The following is a 22688-nucleotide window of genomic DNA, read 5'->3' as shown; positions in this document are numbered from 1 at the left end:
GGCGACAGGAATAATTATTTATTTAGGATGAAAGGAAACACACGTCGTCCTATCAATACCGAGGAGACTATAAGTAGTCGAGGTTCAATAATAGACGCCAATGTTTTAGGTCCAGGCAATGTACTACAAATCACCTTACAGGTCGGAAACCACAGCTAAAAAAACTTGTACGTAACGTGAAGACAATCAAACAATTTAAAATCAGAGATTAGAAAATAGCTCCTCTCACGCAACTATTCTGGACCAAAAGGGAACCTTTTTCTACAACTAAATGCTCGATGAGCCATATTGGATTGACGAGATTTCTTAGGCACTTTGATACAAAGCAGAGTACCACTCGCAGCTACGATCAAGTGGGGCAGATTCCGTTCTGTTTGTGAGCTATATTTGATTCGCAATCTGGATTAATAAGACAGTATTCCACTCAACAGGTTTTGTATCCTACATGATTTCCAAGTACACGTTATGGAGCTGATATTCGTGTGACTGTGCTGGGGCACCACATGTGTAATGCAACCCCAATCGGTTTGTTCTGTGTAAAATCTTTGTATTCGTGAAATGATATAATACAACTATAAAGTTAAATTAAATCTCATATCTTTAATCCAAACTCATCCTTTCTATAATTTTTGTTGTGTTGTTGTGGTCTTCAGTCCTGAGACTGGTTTGATGCAGCTCTCCATGCTACTCTATCCTGTGCAAGCTTCTTCATCTCCCAGTACCTACTAAAACCTACATCCTCCTGAATCTGTTTAGTGTATTCATCTCTTGGTCTCGCTCTACGATTATCACCCTCCACGCTGCCCCCCAATACTAAATTGGTGATCCCTTGATGCCTCAGAATATGCCCTACCAACCGATCCCTTCTTCTAGTCAAGTTGTGCCACAAACTTCTCTTCTCCCCAGTCCTATTCAATACTGCCTCATTAGTTATGTGATTTACCCATCTAATCTTCAGCATTCTTCTGTAGCACCACATTTCGAAAGCTTCTATTCTCTTCTTGTCCAAACTATTTATCGTCCGTGTTTCACTTCCATACATGGCTGCACTCCATACAAATACTTTCAGAAACGACCTCCTGACACTTAAATCTATACTCGATGTTAACAAATTTCTCTTACTCAGAAACGCTTTCCCTGCCATTGCCAGTCTACATTTTATATCCCCTCTACTTCGACCATCATCAGTTATTTTTCTCCCCAAATACCAAAATTCCTTTACTACTATAAGTGTCTCATTTCCTAATCTAATGCCCTCAGCATCACCCGACTTAATTCGATTACATTCCATTATCCTCGTTTTGCTTTTGTTGATGTTCATCTTATATCCTCCTTTCAAGACACTATCCATTTCGTTCAACTGCTCTTCCAAGTCCTTTGCTGTTTCTGACAGAATTACAATCTCATCGGCGAACCTCAAAGTTTATATTTCTTCTCCATGGATTTTAGTATCTAATCCGAATTTTTCTTTTGTTTCCTTCTCTGCTTGCTCAATATACAGATTGAACAACATCGGGGAGAGGCTACAACCCTGTCTCACTCCCTTCTCAACCACTGCTTCCCTTTCATGTCCCTCGACTCTTATAACTGCCATCTGATTTCTGTACAAATTGTAAATAGCCTTTCGCTCCCTGTATTTTACCCCTGCCACCTTCAGAATTTGAAAGAGAGTATTCCAATGAACATTGTAGAGTATTCCAGTGAACATTGTCAAAAGCTTTCCCTAGGTCCACAAATGCTAGAATCGTAGGTTTGCCTTTCCTTAATCTAGCTTCTAATATAATTCGTAGGGTCAGTATTGCCTCACGTGTTCCGTTATTTCTATGGAATCCAAACTGATCTTCTCCGAGGTCGGCTTCTACTAGTTTCTCCATTCATCTGTAAAGAATTCGCGTTGGTATTTTGCAGCTGTGACTTATTAAACTGATAGTACGGAGATTTTCACATATGTCAACACCTGCTTTCTTTGGGATTGGAATTATTATATTTTTCTTGAAGTCTGAGGGTATTTCACCTGTCTCATACATCTTGCTCACCAGATGGTAGAGTTTTGTCAGGGATGGCTCTCCCAAGGCAATCAGTAGTTTTAATTTAATGTTGTCTACTCCCGGGACCTTGTTTCGACTTAGGTCTTTCAGTGCTCTGTCAAACTCTTCACGCAGTATCATATGTCCCATTTCCTCTCCATCTACATCCACTTCCATTTCCATAATATTGTCCTTAAGTACATCGCCCTTGTCTAGACACTCTATATACTCCTTCCACCTTTCTACTTTCCCTTCTTTGCTTAGAACTGTTTTTCCATCTGAGCTCTTGATATTCATACAAGTGGTTCTCTTTTCTCCAAAGGTCTCTTTAATTTTCCTGTAGGCAGTATGTATCTTACCCCTAGTGAGATAAGCCTCTACATTCTTAAATTTGTCCTCTAGCCATCCCTGCTTAGCCATTTTGCACTTCCTGTCGATCTTATTTTTGAGACGTTTGTATTGTTTTTTGACTGCTTCATTTATTGCATTTTTATATTTTCGCTTTTCATCAATTAAATTCAATATTTGTTCTGTTACCCGAGGATTTCTACTAGCCTTCGCCTTTTCACCTACTTGATCCTCTGCTGCCTTCACTACTTCATCCCTCAAGGCTACCCATTCTTCTTTACTGTATTTGTTTCACCCATTCCTGTCAATTGTTCCCTTATGCTCTCCCTTAAACTCTGTACAACCTCTGGTTTAGTCAGTTTATCCAGGTCCCATCTCCTTAAATTCCCACCTTTTTGCAGTTTCTTCAGTTTTAATCTACAGTTCATGACCAATAGATTGTGGTCAGAGTCCCATCTGCCCCTGGAAATGTCTTACAGTTTAAAACCTGGTTCCTAAATCTCTGTCTTACCATTATATAATCTATCTGAAACCTGTCAGTATCTCCATTTTTGTTAAATGAAGCATTAATTTTCAAGACAGCGGTAGTGATAGCCGTGAAGCCTCGAACCAATAATTCGCATGGAAGTAATTAAATAAATGTTCTTGGGGTTTTGGTTCAATCGATAGTTCAGTCGGAAGCACTTCTGCTCAGAGTAATTGAACACGTACAAAACTTTCCTTTTGTCAATTTTTTTCCCTCCAGATCTTCAGGAGGGCAACTAGTTCAGCATTCTGATAATATCTTGTGATTGCGTGGCATTAATACTAATTATTACTAACGATAACGAAGTGCGATGTGAATGAATGGAACACCATCTCGGGTACATAGCCCGCTGGCTCTCAAATGGCTCTGAGTACTATTGGACTTAACATCTGAGGTCATCAGTCCCCTAGAACTCAGAACTACTTAAATCTAACTAACGTAAGGGCAGCACACACAGCCATTCCCGAGGCAGGATTCTAACCTGCGACCGTATCAGTCGCGCGGTTCCGGACTGAAGCGCGTAGAACCGCTCGGTCTCAGCGGCCGGCTAGCCCGCTGGTCAGGTCAAAACTAAATGTTGTTTGTGAGTTTCGGACTTGGGTTCAGTAAACATAAAGCTAGTCAGTGATCAATAGTGAAACATTTTAGACACTAAAAAAATATTCCGTCGAGTTTAAGTATGTGTAGTTGCGACGAACCATACCTGAGAAGAATCAGATTGCGTAATATTTTCTTTGGAGCTTATCTTTAAAAAAGGGGGCAGCTTTCATGTAGAATTTAGTGGCCACTGGAAGTAGCAGCAGAAGTATACACTACTACAGCTACTTTCTCAACTAACGGACACCATATAATAAGTAAGTAATTTTAAGATCCAGTGAAAAGGGGTACGTCATCTGCTATACGTAGCATTTGAATCTGTCGCTCGCACTCTTCGAAATTTTGTTTCACTTCCTCGGGGCTTGTCTCGCTTAAAACTTGAACAACAGTGGTGATAATCTGTTAAACTATCCTTCACTCGTACTAAGATAAACGTGTCTTTCTTCGCTTTATTTTATTACTCCTACTCGGATTTTGTAGATGACTTAGATTATTCACCTACCTTCGGACTTTAATGCAAACCTTCAAGGAATTCTGAACGTCTTTCTCCACACTACACTGTCTCAGGGTGTCTCTTGTTCTAAAAATGCAGGAGGGTACAATGATTTTTCATAAGTCTGTCTTCCATTCCTAAAGGCAACTTGAGAATTGCGTTTGTGGTATCTTTTATCATCTCGAAATCAAACAAAGAGCGACAGGGCGCCGTGATAAGAGATTGGACTTGTATTCAAGAGGACTGGAGCTCTAATCGTTGTCCAGCCACCCACATGTCCTTATTTCCGTGGTTTCCCTAAATCACATAATACAAATACTGCAATAGCCGCTCTGAAGAGGGCACTTGTGTTGAGCTCCGCCTCTAATGCCTTCGCCGGCCGGAGTGGCCGTGCGGTTCTGGGCGCTACAGTCTGGAGCCGAGCGACCGCTACGGTCGCAGGTTCGAATCCTGCCTCGGGCATGGATATGTGTGATGTCCTTAGGTTAGTTAGGTTTAATTAGTTCTAAGTTCTAGGCGACTGATGACCTCAGAAGTTAAGTCGCATAATGCTCAGAGCCATTTCTAATGCCTTCAGTGCCCTCGTTGATGAGACTTTGTTCCTTTATTCAGTATGACTTCAGTTGTTTTTTCTGTTCTTCTACATACAGCTCTGGGCAGAGTTGGCAAACGTGACTTGTCCGACCGATACAGTCCGACTGTTTTTACGTTTGTTCGCACAGGCCTTCTTTGGTACTGGACTTTAATGCCACATATTCTTCAGCATTGCTACAGAGTTTGGGATCTTTATTAAATTTGCTTTCATGAAAGTGACTGGGCGAATTTAGAAACAGCGTTGGTATCAGTATTATGTTTAGCTTGTGTGAGTAATTACCTGCCTCTGTCGCTTGAATCACAAACAAACGCCGAGGCGCTCGACTTTTAGGTAGCTAGAGCGAATCCCGACGGTGGAAAAAAACTTCTACGTCAGTATTTCGTTGGTAACGGACTGAGAGGTGGTGGCATAAAGTTCCTGATCACCAGTCTCTGCACCAGTGTCTTAGATTGATGTCCACACCTCTAAGCCGAAGTGAGGGCAAGTGACGTTGTGTTGATGGTGATTCGTCCGTCGGATGAAGACGTTTGACCCGACGGTCCCCTTGATGTTATTCGAGAGAAGTAAGCTGTGTGCCGGGACCAGCTGTCACCCTCTCCCTTCATTCATCATTTTCATACAGCACAAGCGTAATAGCACACTATACTGACAATCATTACAGTCACATACACTCACAGATACAATTAAGATGCAACCCTAACACATTGGGAAGAAAGAAGTAGTTGTAGGCAGCAAATGAAAACGGTTCCCGATGAGCCACCGAGCGAGGTGGCGCAGTGGTTAGCACACTGGACTCGCATTCGGGAGAACGACGGTTCAATCCCACGTCCGGCCATCCTGATTTAGGTTTTCCGTGATTTCCCCAAATCGCTCTAGGCAAATGCCGGGATGGTTCCTCTGAAAGGGCACGGCCGACTTCCTTCCCCGTCCTTCCCTAATCCGATGAGACCGATGACCTCGCTGTTTGGTCTCTTCCCCCAAACAACCAACCAACCAACCCGATGAGCCATCTGAAGGCACTAGGACTCTTTCTTTTCTTTGATTGAACACTTAAAGTCATATTTGCTGATCCTGTTTATTAACTAATTCTAGTTGCTAAAAAGTGGGTGTATGTCTGCAGTTCTTCAAGGAAGTGCATTACCCTGCCTTTGTTCTCAATGAGAAAGACATATAAATTATATCTAACTAGCGACCGTCCCCGGCTTCGTACAGGTAACGCCAAGTATCTACGGCCGGGTGACTTACCTGGCGCAGCGGTACTTTTGTTGACGGGCTACCGAGTAGAAATGTGATTAAAATTCATAGAACAACGTTAGCTAAAAGGATATTAACTCAGGAGGCACAACAAAGTCATCATAGTTCAGCCAATTTGCAAGAAATATTTATAAATCGTATACATAGAGCTTCCTTGAGAATTTTTCAGTTAGTGAAAACCATATCAAAATTTCTACAGTAGTTCCTGAGATTAGATCCACACATAGGCAAAAAATGTGGCGGGGGACTTTAATTTATAACATTTGGCGATGCTGACAGTGATCATGATGAATCACATAAATAACAAAGCTGGATTAACTGAAGTTTATTTATTCTAGAAATCATGCGATTTTCAAATATTATTCAAGTAGCGATTTTATGTGGAACGATTACACAAGTCCATCTGTGAAGAAAGCTGATGCCAGACTCACATGCCTTGCAAGAGTCCTGAGGGAGGAGGCTAAACCTTCGGTCTACCGTTTTTGGCATATTTTCTGCAGTCTGAGGCACTTACCAAGATTGATCAACTAAGAAATCAACTAAGAACACACAGAACATTCGAAAAGAACTTTGTGTTTCGATACCAATTTCTTTGGTTAGCGTAAGAGGGTAACAAATGTTCAACAAACAGCTGTGAGACACGGAATACGATGGGGTCGTCAACATGGATAGCCTTACTCTCGAACTTCTAAGCGTACACATTGATAAACGGAAAAACAGTGTAACGTCGTTAAGGTTTATGTCAATGCTGGATTGTTTACATGTTCCTCCACAGAAATAATTTCATAATGTAAACAGGTGATGCCGCTCTGTTCATTCTGCACGTGCCCTCCCCAGAGCACCGTGAGGTGGCATGCAATGAGGATGTACTTCTACATCTACATGACAACTCACAACTGAGTGGCTATTCATCGACCCACCTTCAAGCTATTTCTCTACCCTTCCATTCTCGAACAGTGCGCGGGAAAACGAATCTTAAATCGTTCAGTGCGAGCTCTGATTTCTCTTATTTTATTACAATTACCGTTTCTACTTACGTAGATAGGCGCTGACAAAATACTTTCAAATTCGGGGGAGAAAGTTAAGCGCTGTCGGGCTGGACTAGCACTTGGATGAGTGACCATCCGGTCTGTAGAGCGCTGCTGGCAAGCGGTGTGCCCTCAGCCCTTGAGAGGCAAGCTGAGGAGCTGCTTGATTGAGAAGTAGCGGCTCCGGCCTCGTAAACTGAGATACGGCCAGGAGAGCGGGGTGCTGACCACATGCCCCTCCATATCCGCATCCAGTGACGCCTGTGGGCTGAAGATGACCCGGTGGCCGGTCGGTAACGTCAGCGCTTCACGGCCTGCTCGAGCGGAGTTTAGTTTTTAGTTTTTTCATCCTGCTGCAACTAAAAACACCTTTTTTAAATGTTTGCCACCCTAACTCTCTCCCCTAAACCGCGATAGTAGAAAGAGCTGGTCTTCTTTCATCTTCTTCTATGTCCCCCGTTAATTCTATCTGGAAAGGACCTCATACAGCGCAGCAGTACTCTAGCAGAGGACGAACAAGCGTAGTTTAGGCAGTGTCTTTTGTGTCTTTATTAGACCTGTTGCATCTTCTAAGTGTTCTGACAATAAAGCTCAGTCTTTCGTTAGCTTTCCCCACAACATTATCCACGTGAGCGTCCCAGTTTAAGTTACTCGTAATTATAATACCTAAGCATTTAGTTGAATTTACTGCCTTTAGATTTTCTCATTTATCGTGTAACCTTTAATAGACTGATTTTATCACTCATGAGGATGACTTCACACTTTTCAATATTTAAGGTTAATTGTCACCAATCGCATAATGCAGATATCTTGTCGAAATCACTTTGCAATTGCTTTTGAGCATCTGATAACTTTACTAGATGGTAAGTGATAGCATCATCGGCAGACAATCTAAGAGGACTATTTACGTCGTCTCCTAAGTCGTTTATACAGATAAGAAGTAGCACAGGGTCTATAACACTTACTTGGGAACGCCGTATATCACTTACGTTTTACACGATGACTTTCTATCATTACTACGAACTGTGATCTTTCTGGCATCCTATCACGAGTCCAGTCGCAACTGAAACGATACTCCGAGGCATGCAGTTTGATTAGAAGTCGGTCTGAGGAACTGTGTCAAAAGCCTCCTGGAAATCTAGAAATATTTAATCAATTTGAAGTCCCCTGTTGATAGCACTTCATATGAGTAAAGAGCTAGTTGTGTATCACAAGAACGATATTTTCTAAACTTTTATACCTGGGATTTACAGTCATGTAGAACTTTATAAAAGACATCATATTTACGCCAGTGTCTATAACACTTTCTTTATTTAGTGCATATATGACTAGTGATGGGCCAACGAACATGAGTGTCTACAGACTATGTTGTTGTATGACATATGGATATGTGTGCTCGCACTATGTAACAGTGTCACCAATGTATTTAATAGTAATGACAACGACATGTAAATGTGTCAGCTCATTTTAGGTTGACATGGCCTAAAAGCCGTAACATCTTCACTTGATAATGGCCTAAGGCCGAAATTTCAATCGTGAAATAAAGAAAGTGTTACAGTCACTGGCGTAAATATGATGTCTTTTATAAAGATACTTTCTAAATCCGTGCTGACTTTCTGTCAATAAATCGTTTTCTTCGGGGCAGCTCACAACGTTCGAACACTGTAGATGTTCCAGAATCCTACTGTAAATGACAGTACTGACACTCCTTCACTGAAGATTTTTGTGACCTGTGCAGCTTTCCAGTATTTAGGTACGAATCTTTGACGAGCGAGTGGTCGTATATGTTTGCTAAATATGGAGGAATTGTATCAGCACTCTCTGAATGGAGCCTAACTGGTGTATACTCTGGACTGAAGGCTTAGGCTTTGCTGATTTAAGCTCATTCGCCGAATCAAGGATATGTATTTCTAAGTTACTCATGTTGGCAGCTGTTTTCGATATGAATTCTGGAACACCTGCTTCGTTGTCTTTGGTGAAGCGATTTCGGAAAACCGTGTTTAGTAATTTCACTTCAGTGGTACTGTCAGCTGTAACATTACCGTTACTATCGCGCAATGAAAGTATTGATCGTTGCTTGCCACTGGTGTCCTTCACATACGACCAGAACCTCTGAGGGTTGTCTGCCAGATTTTGAGACAGAGATCCTTGTAAAAGCTACTAAAAGCACCTCGCAACGAAGGCCGAGCTAAATTTCGAGCTTCTGTAAAACTTCGCCAATGATGGCCACATGAAGGTCGTCACTGCGCTTTAAAGCCATCACATTCATAACCATGACTGACAAGCGAAAATTACGAAATTGCATTAACGTAGCCAACCTGAAAGCTCATAGCGAGCCAGATGGTTAAGGCAGTGCTTAAGACACTGGATTCACATTCGGTAGGATGACAGTTCACATCCTCGTACGGCAAACCAGATTTAGGTTTCACGTGGTTTCCCTGAACAGCTTGAGGAAAACGCCCTCGTGGTTAAGTTGGAAATGACACGTCCGATTTCCTTCCTCGGAGAGCTTGCGCTGCGTCCCTAGTGACCTCGTAGTTGACGGGACGTTAAACTCTAATCCTCTTGCCTTTATTTCCACACGCTGTCACTGTAACTGAAAATAATTCGTTCCGCCGTTGCCGTATTATGTAGTTATTAATCATTTTCACGGACGCCATCGAGTTGTCTGACATGCTACCGCCGTGAATTCAGTTGTCAGAGTGAGTCACTTGTCAACAGCTTTGCACGTACATGTGTAGGCACAAATGTAAGTGAATTTCACAGCTCACGCCAGTATTCGTTCCGCGCCCACGACGAAGTCTTTGCGACGACGGTCGTCCTTTGCGCACATGTAGCGCGTGTCGACTGAACAAGTGCAGCCGATTCTTCAAAGTCAGAGTGTTGGACGGCGGCTGCCGACAGGAACAACAAACGCGCCGCTCTGGCCCCGGCGCCACGGTTACGTCACAGCGGCCGGTGGCTGCGGCGGCGGCGGGGGTGGGGGACGACTGTTTGTTTTGGCAGCGTGGGTGGCGGCCCTGTGTCCAACCGCTCAGCTGCGTCTCAACACACTCTCACTGTGTCAGCAGTCAGTGGGCAAAGCAAGCCAGCAGGTACGGGGTAAGCTGTCCCACCAGGGACGCCAACTGCGTGCCGGATCAAGGATCGCGGTTCCTCAAGGTTTCCCGGCGTGACTGACCCGAGGCACTCTGTGAGGCTTGACACCCCAACAAACACTACATGACTACATGTTGGTACTAAGCGTCGTCAAGGTCTTATTTTCCGTCACAATAAATCTCTTTTACAGACAATAGTCCCAAACGAACGGAACAAACTTAGGTTACTCTCGTCCATTAGAAAAGCAGAGCAATGGAACAATGTTCTTAACTTTGGAATGCTGCAGAAACGAAATTAACATCAACAGTACTGAATAAATATTATATTGCCTGTTTGTTTATAACAATGACGTAATGACAGACAATATTTCAATAATTTTTCATAAATTAAAATACCCTTTCAAGATTTTATTATCAGTGACGTTTGACTACCAAAATAAAGTTAATATTTACGGTTTTTTGAAGGTTAAATTTTGTTGGGATTAGCGAAATTTCCCTTTTTATGTCATTTTGTAGTTGTTTACATTTGGCTTCATAATTTTATGCTAGAGAATTACTTTATTTTAAATTCACTGATTTGTAATTTTAAACAAAAGGATTTTAACTCTGCAGCGGAGTGTGCACTGATATGAAACTTCCTGGCAGATTAAACCTGTGTGCGGACCGAGACTCGAACTCGGGACCTTTGCCTTTAGCGGGGAACCAGGAGAGCTTCCGTAAAGTTTGGAAAGTAGGAGACGAGGTACTGGCAGAAGTAAAACTGTGAGAACGGGGCGTGAGTCGTGCTTGGGTAGCTCAGTTGGTAGAGCACACAGTTTTAATCTGCCAGGAAGTTTCAAAAGGATTTACTTTCTACGTGTTTTGATATTACAGAATTGTAAACAGTTTGGATGGCACCGACAAGGGAATATCCCAGGTCTCACAAAACGATCTTGATGAAACTGGGCGGGTGTGTAGAGAGGGGCCAAATAAAGCAATACGTGTTTTTTTGTTTGTGCCTGATTTCACTTTTAAGTGGTAAAACACACCCAGAAAGGTAGTTTGGCATATTAGGTTTGGAGGAAATAATTTCGAAACGATGAGATATAAAAAAAGTTTCTCATATGGAAGTTGATATATAATTAACTGTCTTGAGAATTGTATAATCGAATTTTGTAATAATTTTAAATTTTGTAAAATTTCTGTCTCTAGCAGTTGACCCTGAACGTAAACAAATGTAAGATATTACGGATACATAGGAAAAGAGATCCACTACTGTACTGATGACCGGTATATACCGTAAAAAATGTAGAAGTAACTATCCACAGCGACCTTAAGTAGAACCACTTCGAACAAATAGTAGGAATAGCAGACTGAGAATCACACAAAGAATCTGAAGGAAATGAACTCATTCGCGAAGGAAGTGGGCTACAAGGGAATTGTTCGATCGACTCTTGATTGTTGTTCACCAATCTGTGACTCTACCTGTAGGACATAAAAGAGATAGAGAAGTTCCCATGGGGAGCGGCGCATTTCGTCACGAAATCGGTTAGTCGACGCGAGAGCTGTACAGAGATTCTCAACAAACTCCGCGCTACATGAGAGGCGTTGTGCATCACGGAAAGGTTTGGTATTGAAATTTTGAGAGATTACTTTCGGACAATACATTACTTTCCCCCACATGCATCTCGCGAAATGAGTGCGATGAATAAATTCGAGAAATTAAAGCTAATACAGAGGTATACCGACAATCATTCTTACCACTCGGCATTTGCTAACAGAACAGGGAAGAGGGGATTAGTTTACCAAAAGTAGTCTCCGGCACGCATTGTCAGGTGGCTTGCGGAGTAATGACGTAGAAGTGGATCTAGGATTAACTCAAGAAGGCTCTCATGTCCGGAGTTTGATACGTTGTGCTGCCACATTTATTGAGTAGGAAAGTTCGTATTTCACTTTCCGCATTGTAGGGATCGAGAAAGTGTCACACTCTGGTTTTAACTTGCAGAGAAGAAAATAGCATGAGCTTTTTCCAACATACATTTGTGAGTGCAGGCTAAGCATAGAAGGGCTTTTCAGGATCTACTAGAGTCACTCTACTACGTAAAACGAAAACTGATCTTAACAAGCCACTACAGGAATACGATGTGAACCGACGAAATGCGTAGTTCTGCACGGAGGGAGTGGGAATTATTGCCGAAGCTGGCGACGCATATCTGCTAGGTATTTAACAACCATGACTATGTTCCGGCAGTGAGCGATAACGGAGCTTTATACGTGAGCGACTCCTGGCGCTGACGTATTCGACTTGTCCATTTCTGCACTCCGATATGGGCATGTGAGAGAAAAAAAAAACAGCAAGGGTGGAAACATTGTTTTGGCAACGTTCTGCAGAAGTTTCCCTTTTGTCGGAAGGCGTCAAAACTGCGACCGAGCCAATGCAAACGGCAAAATTTACCATCTGAATCACGAGCATCAAAAGAAACTAAGTCATCTAGCGTTTGTAAAAACGACAGGATTTTTGATCACTTAACACCACAGTAGGTTAAATGCATCAATCGGTACAATCACAGACAACCATATTTATAAATTCGTGAGCGTTTTACGATGGATAATAAGTCTGGCCCTATAGTTGTTCCTCCTTGTAGAAGTCAATGATAAAAATAACGCTATCCCGCACCTGTAACAGTCATCCGCAAGAAGCACTGGTGTTATACACAGTAACGTCACATTAATGAGACCACCAGCTATGTTCGATATCAGCGTGCAGTTACAACTCACAGACGGTAGGTGGAAGCACTAGCAGTGGAGGGTACGTAAAGCGTGTTGGGGAGGGGGGACGCAGAAGAGAGTGCAGTCGTTGTCGTATCTAACGTCCAAAAGGGCATGATCATAGTCTTTCGGGCCAAGAGTGGAAACATTTCCGAAAGGCTAACTCTGTAAACTGTTTACGTGCCGCCATGCGTAAAGTATACGGTGCAGGACAAAATGGCGCTATCCGGAACTGGCTCCAAAGCATCTGTGGTGCACAACCGGCCACAGATGACAGGGGTAAACGTCGGCTACGCAAGTGTGTGCGGGCTAATACACATGCAACTGGTGAGCAACTGACCACCCAAATGAACCAAGGGGCTCTCCAACGAACGTTTGGCTACTGTTACTGCGTATGGGCTTCCACGGCAGGCGCTTGGTTCATGCACGCACGCTGGCTACTGTTCATCAGGGGTGGTGGCTGGAATTCTCACGCTAATATCGCACAGATGGCGACGAGGCGCCTTTTCAGATGAGTGATGTTTTATGCTTCTCCGGACAGATGTCCGGTGGCGAGTACGGCGTGAAACCAGAGGCAGCCTTATGATTTGGGGGATCTTTTCTTGGCATTGCCTCTGGAAGGCACAATGGATTAACATAAGTACGCCTCTATACTTGGGGACTATGTCCACCCCTACAAGTAGTTTTTTTTATTTTCCTTCGGAAGATGGCATCTATAAGCAAGAAAATGCAACGTGTCACGCAGCTCTCAGTGTACTCCTCTGGCCGCCAAACTCCCTGGATTTAAAACCAATCGAGAATCTGTGGGGTCACCTCGATAGTGCTGCTCGCGCCACAGATCCTCAACCGAAAAACCTTGCGTAGCTGGCCACGGCGCAGGAGTCAGCACGGGCACATCCCTGCCGGTACCTTGCAGAACCTCACTGACTCACGTCCTGCATGTCTCGCAGCTGTCCACGCTCCAAAAGATCGTTATTTAGTCTTTTGACAGGTGGTCACATAATTGTGACTGAACATTATAGTATTTAAGTGTATCCCGTATTCGGGTTTATCAGCAGTATAATTAGCCTATTCTTTCCTCGTACAGTCATATATGTAATAAAACAAGTGTTTGTAAATTTTATCACATAAACGCTATTACAATTTAATAATAGTAGAAAATGTATCTGGTTTTGCTTGTTGCATTTTTTAAATTAACGTAATTTATTCATTACTGTTCAATACAAACTTTCGAACCATTAAAATCCAAACAATCAGCTTCTCATTCTTATTTTGTAAAACAAAATGAAGGTTTCGGAAGTCATTTCTTTATTCCGTTAAGTACCCTCGCAGAATCTTGCTCTCGACAAATTTCACATTTGTAACAGTTTTTTGTGTGAGGCCCCTCTCAGAAATATTCTGCACAAACCCGAACTTCGGCTATTTTGGCGTGCAAAACAAAACTAGTACATTCCAAATTTTAGCAGTGAAACCGATCTACAAAATATATCCATTTTTGGCAAAATTATTTTAGCATAACAGTTAAATTTTCAATCGACTGGTTTGCTTTCTTTTACAACAAATTTTCTTGTGATTGTTTTTTACACCTGTCTTTTGATTAATATTGTACCTGTAATTGCATATACATTTACAATTTCAGTATAATGATTACAAAACTAGCAATTTACCGATTTGATATTATAAAACAGATTATACTAATTCCTGTCCATTAGCAAACATCGACAATAACCTCGTTTCTAACTTCATATTACATAACTGCACGTTCACCGGTGAACCAACGCTATTGCCAGCTACTTGATAGCGTGTTGCTTCGTATTTGGAAAACAACACAGTAGTGAATCTGCGTCGCAGGGATTCGTCCAGTCCTTACTCTTAGTACGTTCCTGGGCTTATGTGGCACTAGATGTCCAAGGTCAGGCCATGCCTTTCCCGTATGTACAGGCCGGTGGTTTGTAGGAACGGAGTTAGGGCCCAATAGCGTTCCAGATGTGTGCTATCGGGTTCATATCACACAAATTTCGTGGCCGAGATATCAACATGACTTCACTGTCTAACTCCCCAAACTACTGCAGCACAATTCTGCCTTTGTGACACGAACAGATATCTAGGTAGATGTGCCATCGTTGGCAGGGGAGTCACCAGGCATGAAGGGATGTACATCGTCCGCTGTACTGTTCGTGTAATTCACAGGTGTCATGACACCTCGGATTACTACCGCAGGTGTAATATCGTTCACTATTTTGTGTATTTGAGTCTGACAGTGTAAATGTAGTGATAAATCGCTGATACAGGTCCTTCACCCAGCGTTTGTTTTACGAAGAGATATTTTTTCGCCTCTCTGCAGTCATTCATCCTGATTGAGTCTACACACGACCACGACGCAAATTTCGACTGCTTCCGTTATTCTCATGTACAGAGTGATCTAGCTGTCCCTATCGCTCTCGTTTTATGCAACCCGCAGTATCATACCTGGCCTTCATAAACCACGTGGAACGGCACATCCAATCGCGCTACCTTCACTATGGAAAACAACCCAGAGAAATCAAGGAAGAGCTGGGCCAAGGACCAGTTATACATCATTCACCACTGCACAAAACTTAGCTAATTTTAAAACACTATGTGTATATAAGAAATTAACAATGACAAATCTCAAAGAGGAATCCATCAAGTAAGGTCCCTTAACAAAGGCTCTAAATTAAGAAAAAAGAGGAGCAGACCCTGTGAGAAGTTACTCAATTTTTTGGCATAAGATAGCCTCTACAGTTTACAAGGTTTGGTTGAAGGCCATTCTATTATCTATCGCCGACAATTCCGGATTCAAGGCAATCGGTACAGGACCGACTGCATGGGCCATTTACTTTAAAAAATTAAACAAAATAACAGCCAAAAAAATACAAAATCTCTTACTAAAGCTAGCTATAAATTTTAGGTAATAATACATGGAAAAGTGCGGCATAGTACCCCAATAAATTACAACCAAATGACAGATTGAGATTTATGCATTAATTCGACTCGGTCGCTGATTGATTATAAAAACGAAAAAAATGGTTTAAAAGGAAACAGTAACTTACACCGTGGGCCGCTAAAAATTTAGGAAAAAAATTATTTGGATTTAAAACTAAATTCGCCCGAATGGCGGATTCAATATAATTTCAAGGACACGTACTTTTAACAAAAGTTTTTTTTAACTAAGGAACAGTTAGAGTAATGCCAAACTCCTGGCCAACGGTCGGCAACAGGCTTTAAATGGAAATATTTTAAAAGGTACGTCACAGCGGCCAATTAAATTTGAAAAGGCAGACTAAGCTTTTAAAGTTGCGGTCTACACGGGGGAAGGTCGCTGGAATAGCAAATTACGGCAAGGTTAAATTAAGACAAGTAATGATTCTAGACGTTGATGACATTTATATTTTAAGAAGGATGGTAGCTCAGGTTTCAAAGTAAATTCGACCCAATGGTCGATTAACTGACTCGAGCTACGTCAGAAACAAGTAAAACCTCCTAAAGGCTCAGGGCATGCCACAGTTAAATTACAAATAGAGCAACAGTTCTAATATTTAGATTTAATCGGAGCAGTGGCCGTTCACTTAAGAGCCCAGGCTCTACTGTGATTCGCTTAAGGAAACAAGTGAATACTTCTAAAGCCTCAGTACATGCCACATCATCACAGAGCAACAGGTCTCATTTTCAAGTTACACTCTGTTCAGTTTTAAGCAAGTACACTATGTGATCAAAAGTATCCGGACACTCCCAATAACATACGTTTTTCATATTAGGTGCTTTGTGCTGCCACCTACTGCCAGGAACTCCATATCAGTGACCTCAGTAGTCATTAGACATAGCGAGAGAGCAGAAGGGGGTACTCCGCTGAACTCACGGACTTCGAACGTGGTCAGGTGATTGGGTGTCACTTGTGTCATGCATCTGTACACGAAATTTTTCACACTCCTAAACATCCCTAGGTCCACTGTTTCCGATGTGATAGTAAGGTGGAAACGTGAAGGGACACGTACAACACCTCGTCTTTTGACTGACAGAGACCGCTGACAGTTGTCGTAATGACGTAATGTGTAATACGCAGACATCTATCCAGACCATGACACAGGAATTCCAAACTGTATCAGGATCCACTGCAAGTACTATGACAGTTAGGCAGATGGTGAGAAAACTTGGATTTCATAGTCGAGCGGCTGTTCATAATCCACACATCACGCCAGTAACGCCAAACGACGCCTCGCTTGGTGTAAGGAGCGTGACCGTTGGACGATTGAACAGTGGAAAAACGTTGTGTGGAGTGACGGATCACGGTACCCAATGTGGCGATCCGATGGCGGGGTGTGGGTATGGCGAATGCCTGGTGAACGTCATCTGCCAGCGTGTGCAGTGCCAACAGTAAAATTCGGAGGCGGTGGTGTTATGGTGTGGTAGTGTTTTTCATGGAGGGGTCTTGCACCCCTTGTTTTGCGTGGCACTATCACGTCACAGGCCTACATTGATGTTTTAAGCACCTCCTTGCTTCCCACTGTTGAAGAGCAATTCGGGGATGGCGATTTCATCTTTCAACACGATCAAGCACCTGTTCATAATGAACGGACTGGCTGACTGGTTACACGACAATAACATCCCTGTAATGGACTGGCCTGCACAGAGTCCTGAACTGAATCCTAAAGAACACGTTTGGAATGTTTTGGATCGCCGATTTCGTGCCAGGTCTCACCGACCGACATCGATACCGCTCCTCAGTGCAGCACTCCGTGAAGAATGGGCTGCCATTCCCCAAGAAACCTTACAGCACCTGATGGAACGTATTCCTGCAATAGTGGAAGCTGTCATCAAGGCTAAGGGTGGGTCAACACTATATTATAGGGCGCCACGAACTCGTAACTCATTTTCAGCCACATGTCCGGATACCTTTGATCACATAGTGTATCTATTAGAATTTACTCGAGGTAAGCTAGAGTTTTTAAAGTTATCCCGGCTCTCCAGCCGAAAAATAACAAACAAGAAAACTGTAGATACAGGTTGCACTTTAAAAATACAAAACTTCCAGAGCCGTACAGCTGCTCTGTGGAGCGGCCCCGGGTCGGCGTCCTATTCAAAACGCGCCAGATCGGCTTTTGGCTCCAGTAAGACCAAAACAAGTAAGTTAGCCACCACAGTGGGGCTACGGTTTGCCGGTACCAACTCACGCACTCACTGAACCCACAGTAAGACACTCAAGCAGACTAAAATTACAGGTACAGAGCGCAGTCTAATCAAAGAAAACGTCAGAGAAAACACAGGCTCAATTGAAAACCACGAACATTGCTGAGCAAAGGCCGAAATGTGGGAAGCAATTAACCAACGTGTTCATCTAAGATCGTCAAAACACCCAGTTTGCAGGAAAATACGAGCGGGAATGCTATAAGGCTGTTTCCGCTACTAGGAGAAATCAGCCGACGCTTCCACGAAACCAATGGCTCAGAATAAACATTCTGCGTCGATCAGACATTCTTAAGGATCCACATTCGTATGTTTACCTGCTTGTTGCCGATCCAGAAACAATTACTAGGCAAAAGCAATAAGCCAACCACCAAGGGAAAGTCGTAAGCTGAAGCGCACACACACACCAATCCCTGCCCCCGTAGCAGTGGAATACTCACTCCAAGACACGTCGGGATCACGTTTCCACTTCCCGCCCAGACCTCAGACGGCCTCGGTCCAAACGACGGCGTTCCTGCGACTCCGCTTTAATCCACTTCCTCCTCAGACGCCCACGCGATCGCAGTGTCCCCTGCGAAACATAACGTGAAATTGCTAACTAGGGATGACGAGGCGGACAATTGTAAGACGAACGAGACGGCGCGGCTCACCATGCGCGATATTTTCATACTCTGTCTTTCGATAAGCGCCATCTATTAGTCCCACAGAAGAAATGGACAGTACTTTTTCGTATGAAATTTAGTAAAGCTAATTTTTGTACTGGTAAATGTTTCCTCTAGAGTCTATAGGGTTCGAGATATTCAAGAAAAACGTACACAAGTGACCTTCAAATGCATCCCCATTCATACATTCAATCCTCACCGGTCAGGATTTCTAGTATGTTGTTCATGGCGCTCCCTCCCAACACTGCATAAATATTTGTGATTGTACGGATTATTTTCCACATTCGACCCTTTTTGGTTTCATTGAAAGGCCTCATTACGCCACCGGCTTAGTCAAAAACTTCACTTGCGTATATTTTACCGAAGAATTTTTGTGAAATTTAACACAACTTATTAAACTTTGGCATCGTTATATTCGTCAGAGCTTCTAATTACGAATCTACTGTGCCTGTAAAGATTAGGTTGGATCCAGTTGTCAACGCAATTAGTTTTAACGTTACTTTTAGTAATGTCGTCTTTCGTTCATAACCCTCAGGGACACGGTTTAAATCAATAATGTTAACAACGTAGCGGACTGTGCTGGAGGCATAATACAATAGAGATTGAGAAAGGTCAAATATCTAGAATAGTTCGTACAGTCGCAAATTTTTGTACAGTGGTAGGAGAGAGTGCCACCAACAACATGCTAGAAATCGTGACAAATGAAGGGTGAGCATGGTGTGTAGGTGCTATTGAAGGTCACTTTTGTACATTTTTCTTGAATAATCCGAAAGCTGTATCCTCCAGCGAAATCGCACATAAGAACAAAATTGAGTTACATCAAATTTCCTACAAAGAGGTCCAGCCATTTTCCTGTAGGAGTTCATAATATAAAAACCGCGCCTGTGGTTTATGAAGGTCAGCATTGCGTGTTGCATAAAATGCCAGCAGTAGGGGCAGCTGAATCACCCTGTTCAGCTGTACTTGGGTGGCTCGATGACTCAGTGGTAAAGTGTCGGACTATAAGTACAAAGGTTTCGGCTTCGATCCACAGCCAGTCTTTGGGCTTTTATCTGACATCACTCCTGTCACCTCTGTGCTCCGAAATCCTTGTCCATCTACTAGCGCTGTAGTCTATCGTCAGATCTGCCACATATCGCCCCCTATCCTGCTTCAGACAGCGGGTAACCCGCGGACTTCTATGTTCTGTGGTGCGGCGTGAATGTCCAATACATCGTCTCCGAATGATGGTTTGAACGTCCGCCAACAACTTCCCATAGATGCTCACGACTGTAGCATGCAAACAGCTGACCAGCTTCCCCGTTTCCGAGATTCTCTTTCCCAGGCCCCAACGCTGTGCTCTACAGTCGCTTACATCAGAAAATTTTCGATTTTGCGGGCCATATCGTGCTAGAGAGATTTCCCACTCGTCTTTATTCCGCTTATATCGCACTCGATCCGCTACTTTTCAGTACACTTCAGGGTCAGCAAGGGACCTCTTTTTTTCTTTTTTTCTCTTTTTTCTTTTAGTCATCAGCCTTCTCACTAGTTTGATGCGGCCCGCCCTCTACGGCTCCCTCTAGTACCATGATCTCTTAGTAGATATCCTACCTTCCTGTCCCTTCTTCTTATCAGTGTTTTCCATAACTTCCTTTCCTCGCCCATACTCCGGAGAAACATCTCATTCCTTACTTTATCACTCCACATAGTTTTCAGTATTCTTCTGCGGCATCACATCTGAAATGCTTCGATTCGCTTCTTTCCCGGTTTTCTAACTGTCCTATTTCGCTACCAGACAATGTTGTGCTCCCATCATACATTTTCAGAAATTTCTTCCTGTGTTTGATACTAGCAGAATTCTCTTGGCTAGGAATGCCCTTTTTGCCAGTGCTAGTCTGTTTTTTATGTCCTTGCTCCGTCCGTCACGGGTTACTTTGCTGCCTAAGTGGCAGAATTGCTTAAATTCATCTACTTCGCAATCACCAATTTTGAAGAAAGTTTCTCGCTGTTCACATTTCTGCTACTTCTAATTACTTTTGTGTTTCTTCGATTTACTCTCAATCCATATTCTGTACTCATTAGACTGTTCATTTCTTTCAGTAGAACCTTCAATTCTTCTTCACTTTCACTAGGGATAGCAAAGTCATTAGCGAATCGAATCATTGACAGTCTTTCACCTTGAATTTTAAATCCACTTTTGAACCTTCCTTTTATTTCCGTCATTGCTTCGTCGATTTAAACATTGAACATCTCTGTCTTATACACTTTTACTCCGAGCGTTTCGTTCTTGGTCTTCCACGCTTATTGTTCCCTTTTGGCTCTTGTACATATTGAATATTACCCGTCTTTCTCTATAGCCTATCTCTATTTTTCGTGGAATTTCGAACATCTTGATCCATTTTACATTGCCAAACGCTTTTTCTAGGTCGAGAAATCCTATGAACGTGTATTGATTTTTCTTTAGTTTTGCTTCCATTATCAACTGCAGCATCAGAATTGCCTTTTCTTTTTCTAAAGCCAAATTGATCGTCATCTGAAACATCCTCAGTTTACTTTTCCATTCTTCTGTATAATATTCTTGTCAGCAGCTTGATGCATCGGCTTTTGAGCTGATTGTGCGATAATTCTCGCACTTGTTGGCTCTTTCAATCTTGGGAATCGTGTGAACGATGTTCTTCCGAAAGTCAGATGGCATGTCGCCAGACTCATAATTCTTTACATCAAGTTCAATGGTCGTTTTGTTGCCACTTCCCCCAATGATTTTAGAAAGTCTGAAGGAATGTTATTTATCCCTTGTGCTTTCTACGATCTTAATTCTTCCAAAGTTCTTTTAAATTCTGATTGTAGTACTGGATCTCCTATCTCTTCTATATTGACTCCTGTTTCTTCTTCTTTCGTGTCACCAGGAAAGTCTTGCCCTCATAGAGGATTTCATTGTACTCTCTCCACTTGTCTGCTCTCTTATCCTGATTTAACAATGGAATTCCCATTGCACTCTTAATGTTAAAACCGATGCCTTTAATTTCACGGAATGCTGTTTTGACTTTTCTATACGCTGCGTCAAAGTCATTTCTTTTTCTATTCCTTCACTATTTCATGCAACCATTTTGCCTTAGCCTCCCCGCACTTCCTATTTATTTCACTACTAATGACTTTTATTTCTGTGTTCTTGAATTTCCCTGGATTCTTTTTACATCCTTCTTTCATCGATCAATGGATTAATTCCTTCTGTTACCCTTGCATTTACCTTCTTCTGCCTATTGTTTTCTTTCCAATATCTCTGATTGTTCTTCTTAGGGACGTACATACCTCATCAACTGGACTGCCTACTGAACTATTCACTATCGTATATCTATAGTCTTAGAGAACTTCAAGCGTATCTCTCTAGTCCTTAGTACTTCCGTACCCCACTTTTTTGTATACCGATTCCTCCTGACTATTCTGTTAAACTTCAGCCTACTCATTATGATTACTAAATTGTACGAGTCCATATCTGCACCTTACAATCCAATGTCTGATTTCTGAATCTCTCCCTAACCATGATGTAATCTAACTGAACTCTCCCCGAATCTCCCGGCCTTTCCCAAGTATACCTCCTCCTCTTGCTATTCTTGAACAGAGTGTATGCTGTTACTCGCCGAAATTTATTGCAAAATTAAATTAGTCTTGCTCCTCTCTCATTATTAGTACCAAGTCCAAATTCTCCCGTAACCCTTTCTTCTGCCCCTTCCCATACGACCGCATTCCAATCCCCCACGACTATTAGATTTGTATCTTCATTTAAGTACTGGTTAATCTGCTCAGTATCCTCATATATGTGCGACTTCGGGATGAATACCTGAAACACTGTTGTCGATGTTGGTATGCTGTCGATTCTGAAGGGAATAACCCTATCCCTGAACTGTTCTCTGTAACTTACTCTCTGCCCTACCTTCCTCTTCATAATGACTCCTACTCCCGATATACCATTTCCTGCTGCTGTTGATATTACCCTATACTTATCTGACCAGAAATCGTTGTCTGCTTTCCATTTCACTTCACTGGCCCCCACTACATGCAGATTGAGCCTTAGCATTTCTCTTTTCAGATTTTCTAGCTTTCCTGCTACGTTCAAACTTCTGACGTTCCACG

This window comes from Schistocerca piceifrons, chromosome 2 (genome assembly GCF_021461385.2).
Source record: "Schistocerca piceifrons isolate TAMUIC-IGC-003096 chromosome 2, iqSchPice1.1, whole genome shotgun sequence".
NCBI classification, from domain to species: domain Eukaryota; kingdom Metazoa; phylum Arthropoda; class Insecta; order Orthoptera; family Acrididae; genus Schistocerca; species Schistocerca piceifrons.
This window is presented reverse-complemented; position numbering follows the sequence as displayed.